This window comes from Cervus canadensis, chromosome 4 (genome assembly GCF_019320065.1).
Source record: "Cervus canadensis isolate Bull #8, Minnesota chromosome 4, ASM1932006v1, whole genome shotgun sequence".
NCBI classification, from domain to species: Eukaryota; Metazoa; Chordata; class Mammalia; order Artiodactyla; family Cervidae; genus Cervus; species Cervus canadensis.
The window spans coordinates 52,573,377-52,579,524 of NC_057389.1; the positions used below are offsets into that span (position 1 = coordinate 52,573,377).

The following is a 6,148-nucleotide window of genomic DNA, read 5'->3' on the forward strand; positions in this document are numbered from 1 at the left end:
GGAGATTTATGAACTGTCAAGGAATTCAGAATAATCCTCTTAAGGAAGTCAAGTGAACTATAAGTCAAGTAACTATAAGAAAACACAGATAACTAAACCAAATTACAAAAGTAGTACATGGATAAAATTCAATAAGGAATTCAGTAAAGAAGTTCAATAAGGAAATAGCAACCATCAAAACAAGATAAAACAAACAGAATTCCTAGGTTGAAATTACAATAACTGAGCTGAAAAATTCAAACAAGAATTTAAAAAGTAGATTAGACAATGCAGAAGAAAGAATCAGTGACCTGGAGGATTAGACATTGGAAATTACAAATTTAAAGGAGAAAAAAGAAAATAAAAGAAAATAGAGATAGCCTAAGGAAATTATGGGACACAATGACTAGAAACAATATTTGCATTATGAAAATTCCACAAATATAAGAGAAAAAGAAATGGAGAGAAAGGCTGAAAATTTACTGAATCTGGAGAGAGAAATGGACATCCAGATCTACAAGGTCAATAGGACCCCAAATAGATTGAACCTGAATAGGGCTACCTTAAAACACATTATAATTGTCAAATGTCAAAGACAAAGGAAGAGGTTTAAGAGCAGCAACAGAAAAAAGAAATCACATACAAGAAACTTCCATAAGAGAATCAGTGGATTTCTCAACAACAACTTTTTATGGCAAAAGATAAAGAGATAACATACTCAAAAAAATTTTAAGAAAATAAATCTCACCCAAGAATTCTATACCTGGTGAAGCTGTCCTTCCAAAACAAAGAAGGGACAAAGACTTTCTTGAACCAACCAAAGCTGAGGGAGGGCAATACAGTAGACTTAAAGTAAAAGAAATATAACCAGAAGTTCTTGGAGTAGAAGTAAAAGAATGTTAATTAGCATCATAAAAACATAAAAAGGTAGTACAAATCTCACTGGCAGTGGTAAATAAATAGTCATAGCTAGATTATACAGTATGGTAATAGCAGTGTGTAATTCACACACAACTTTAATTTGAACATTAAAAAATAGTAATAAAAATAACCATAACTACAATGATCTATTATAAGTAACATAATGTAATAAAAACATATAACAAAAATAACCTAAAATGGGGGGAAAAGGATTGATAAAACTATAAAATTTATGAATTCTACTGAAGTTACCAGTTTAAAATAGGGTATTATAAGTTTAAGATGGTTTATGTAAGCTTCATAGTAACCACAAGGAAAATCCTCTATTAATTACACAAGAGAACATGGTGAGGAAGTCAAAGCACGCTGATACCAGAAGGTGTCAAAACACACACTCAAAAAGGCAGCAGGTTAAGAAGTTAAAAAACAATATAGATCTACAAAATAGCCACAATACTTAACAAAATGACAGTGGTAGTCTCCTACCTATAGATAATTACCTTAAGTGTAAACAGATTGAAATAAATAAATGTACAGAATATAGAAAGGTTGAATGGTTTAAAAGTCATATCCAATAATATGCTTCCTGTAAGAGACACACCTTAGCCTTTAAGATATACATAGACTGAAGTTGAAGGTATGGAAAGAGAAATTTCAAGCAAATGGTAACCAAAAAGAAAAAGAAAAATAAGTGGGGCTAGCTATATTTATATCAAAAACAAAGACTTTAAACCAAAATGATAAAGAAACAAAGTGAAGTCGCTCAGTCATGTCCAACACTTTGCGACCCCATGGACTGTAGCCCGCCAGGCTCCTCTGTCCATGGGATTCTCCAGGCAAGAATACTGGAGTGGGTTGCCATTTCCTTCTCCAGGGGATCTTCCCAACCCAGGGATCGAACCTGGGTCTCCTGCATTGCAGGCAGACGCTTTATCCTCTGAGCCACCAGGGAAGCCAAAAAAGTCATTATATAACAAGAAAGGGTTCAACATATCAGGAAGCTATAACAATCATAAATATTTATGTGCCTGATATTGGAACACTTAAATATATAAAGCAGAAATTAACAGAGCTCTAAAGAGAAATGAATATTGTACAATCAGATTTGAGGACTTTACTACCCAATTCTTAACAATTATTAGATCATCCAGACTGAGAATCAATAGGTGAGAGCAGATTTGAAAAACAATATAGACCAAATTTTTCCTTGGAAGTAAAGCTATGACAAACCTAGACAGTGTATTAAAAAGCAGAGACATTGCTTTGCCAACAAAGGTCAGTATAGTCAAAGCTATGGTTTTCCCAGTAGTCATGTACGGATGTGAGAGTTGAATCATAAGTCTGAGTGCCAAAGAATTAATACTTTCAAACTGTGGTGCTGGAAAAGACTCTTGAGAGTCTCTTGAACCAGTCAATCCTAAACCAGTCAATCCTAAAGAAAATCAACCCTGAAAATTCATTGGAAGGACTGTTGCTGAAGCTAAAGCTCTGATACTTTGACCACCTGATGCAAAGAACCAACTCATTAGAAAGGACCCTGATGCTGGGAAAAATTGAGGGCAGGAGGAGAAGGGGTGACAGACAATGAGATGGTTGGATGGCATCACTGATTCAATGAACATGAGTCTGAGCAAACTCAGGAAGATAGTGAAGAACAGGGAAGCCTGGCATGCTGCAATCCAAGGGATTGCAAAGAGCTGGACACGACTTAGCAACTGAACAACAATAAACCAACTAGACCTAATAGACATATAAAGGACGTTCTATTCAACAACACTGGAATACAGATTCTTTTCAAATAAACATGGAACATATACTAGAATCGATCATATATAGCCCACAAAACAAGTGTTACCAAATTCAAGAAGACTAAAATCATACCACAATCTCTGACCACAATGAGATGAAGCTAGAAATCAATACAAAAAGAAAATTGAAAATTCACAGACATAGGGAAATTAATCAACACTTTCTTGAACAACCAAAGAAGAAATTTTAAAAGGACATAATACAAGTTTCCTGAGACACAAAAATGGAAATTCTACACACCAGAACTGATAGGATGAAGCAGAAACAGTTCTAAGAGGCAAGTTCATAGCAATAAATGCCTATGTTAAGAAACAAGGATTCCAAATAAATAAACTATGCCTTAATGAAGTAGAAAAAGAAGAACAAATCCCAAAGTCAGCAAGAGAAATGGACTAATGAAGACCATTATTATTATAAAGAGCAGAAACAAATGACATTGAAAAGAGAAGAACAACAGGAAAGATTAACCAAATAATTGGTTCTTTGAAAAGGTAAACAAAACTGACAAACTTTTATGCAGACTAACAAATTAAAAAGAAAGGGGACCCAAGTCAACAAAATTATAAATAAATTAAAAATTGAGACATTACAGTTGATACCTCAGAAATTCAAAGGATCACAAGAGGCTAGTACGAACAACTATATGTCAAGAAATTAGACAACCTTTTGCTTGGTTAGTCACTCAGTCATGTCTGACTCTTCTTGACCCTATGGGTTGTAACCCACCAGACTCCTCTGTTCATGGAATCCTCCAGGCAAGAATACCAGCCCAGGGATCAAACCTGGGTCTCTTGCATTTCAGTCAGATTCTTTACAGTCTGTGCTACCAGGGGAGCCCAGACAACCTGAAAGAAATTTTTGAAATTCTTGAAACACACAATTTACTAAGACTGAATCAGGAAAAAGTAGAAAATCTGAGTAAACAAATTACTAGTAAGGAAAATTAATCAGAAATCACAAATATCTAAGGACTAGAGGTCTTCATTGATGAACTTTACCAAACATTTAAAAAATAATACCAATCCTTCTCAACTTCTTTCAAAATATCATGAAGGGGAGACACTCCCAAACCCATTTCATGAGGCCAGCATTATCCTGATACCAAAACCAGAAAAATATGAATAGAAAAGAAAACTACCAGAGTTAATATTCGTCATGACTATAGACCTAAAATGCTCAATATGTACTGTGCTATGCTTAGTCGCTCTATCATGTCTGACTCTTTGCGACCCATGGACCATATAGCCCACAAGGCTCCTCTGCCCATGGGGATTCTCCAGACAAGAATACTGGAGTGGGTTGCCATGCCCTTCTCCAGGCAATCTTCTCAACCCAGGTCTCCCACATTGCAGGCAGATTCTTTACCATCTGAGCCACCAGGGAAACCCAAAATGCTCAATAAAGTACTAGCAAATTGAGTTTAGAAGCACATGGAAAGAATCATACACCATGATCAAATGGGATATATATCTGGGATTCAAAGATACAACATACACAACTCAGTCAGTGTGACACAGCATATTAATTGAATGACAGAATCACTTCAGTTGATGTAGAAAAAAAGCACTTGACAAAATTCGACATTCATTCATGATAAAAACCCTTAAAAATTAAATATAGAAAGACCATATTAGAGAACATACTAAAAGCCATACATGAAAGCCCACAGCTACCATGGTATACTCAATGGTGACAAAACTTTTTTTGCTATGATAGGAACAAATCAGGGTTTCCCACTCTCATCATAACACTATTCACAAGCAATATTTGTTGTTGTTGTTGTTCAGTTGCTCAATTGTGTCCGATTCTTTGCAACCCGATACATTGCAGCATGCCAGACTTCCTTGTCCTTCACCAACTCCCAGAGCTTTCTCAAACTCATGTTCATTGAGTCAATGATACCATCCATCTATCATGTCTTCTGTCATCCCCTTCTCTTCCTGCCTTCAATCTTTCCCAGCATCAGGGTCTTTCCCAATGAGTCAGGTCTTTGCATCAGGTGGCCAAAGTATTGGAGCTTCAGTTTCAGCATCAGTTCTTCTAATGAATATTCAGAACTGGTTGGATCTCCTTGCAGTCCAAGGGACTCTCAAGAGTCTTCTCCAACACCACAGTTCAAAAGCATCAATTTTTCAGTGCTCAGCTTTCTTTGCAGTCCAACTCTCACATCCATACATGACTACTGGAAAAAACCATAGCTTTGACTATATGGTTGACTATATAGCAAAGTAATGTCTGCTTTTTAATATGCTGTCTAGGTTTTCTTTCAAGGAGTAAGAGTATTTTAATTTTGTGGCTACAGTCACCATCTGCAGTGATTTTGGAGCCCACAAAAATAAAGTCTCTCACTGTTTCCCTTGTTTTCCTATCTATTTGCTATGACATGATGGGACCGGATGCCAATTCTTTTTTTCAATGTTGAGGTTTAAACCAGCTTTTTTACTCTACTCTTTCACTTTCATCAAGAGGTTCTTTAGTCCCTCTTCACTTTCTGCCATAAGGGTGGTGTCATCTGCATATCTGAAGTTATTGAAATTTCTCCCAGCAATTTTGATTGCTGATTGTGCTTCATCTAGCCCGGCATTTTGCAAGATGTACTCTGCATATAAGTTAAATAAACAGGGTGACTATAAACAGCCTTCATGTACTCCTTTCCCAATTTGGAACCAGTATGTTTTTCCATGTCTAGTTCTAACTTGCTTCTTGACCTGCATACAGGTTTCTCAGGGGGCAGGTAAGTTGATCTGGTATTCCCATATCTTTAAGAGTTTTCCATAGCTTGTTGTGATTCACACAGACAAACTGCAATGCAGGAGACCTGGGTTGGGAAGATCCCCTAGAGAAGGGAAAGGCTACCCACTCCAGTAATCTGGCCTGGAGAATTCCATGACTTATTAGTCCATGTGGTCACAAAGAGTCGGACATGACTGAGTGACTTTCACTTTACTCCTTCACACCGTCAAGGACTTTAGCATAGTTAATGAAGCAGAAGTAGATGTTTTTCTGGAACTCTCTTGATTTTTCTATGATCCAACAAATGTTGACAATTTGATCTCTATTTCCTCTGCTTTTTCTAAAACCAACTTGAACGTCTGGAAGTTCTCAGTTCATGTACTGTTGAAGCCTTGCTTGGAGAATTTTGAGCATAATTTCCTAGCATGTGAAGTGAGTGAAATTGTTCTGTAGTTTGAACATTCTTTGCCATTGCCTTTCTTTGGAATTGGAATGAAAACTGATCTTTTCCAGACCAGTGGCCATGGCTGAACTTTCCATATTTGCTGTCCTATTGAGTGCAGCACTTTAACAGCATCATCTTTTAGGATTTGAAATAGCTCAGCTAGAATTCTCATGCAACATAGTACTATTATTGCCCAAGCTAGTCCTAGCTAGAGCAATCAGGCAACAAAAAGAAGTAAAAGATATAATAACTGGAAAAGAT

General features: G+C 36.5%; 1 non-coding gene across 1 annotated transcript; it reads right to left on the bottom strand.

The window, feature by feature from the left end:
* Positions 1 to 1,780: 1,780 nt before the first annotated feature.
* On the bottom strand, positions 1,781 to 1,852 carry TRNAC-GCA. The gene has a single exon. It is a non-coding gene; the product is annotated as a tRNA-Cys (tRNA).
* Between the last annotated feature and the right edge of the window lie 4,296 nt (positions 1,853 to 6,148).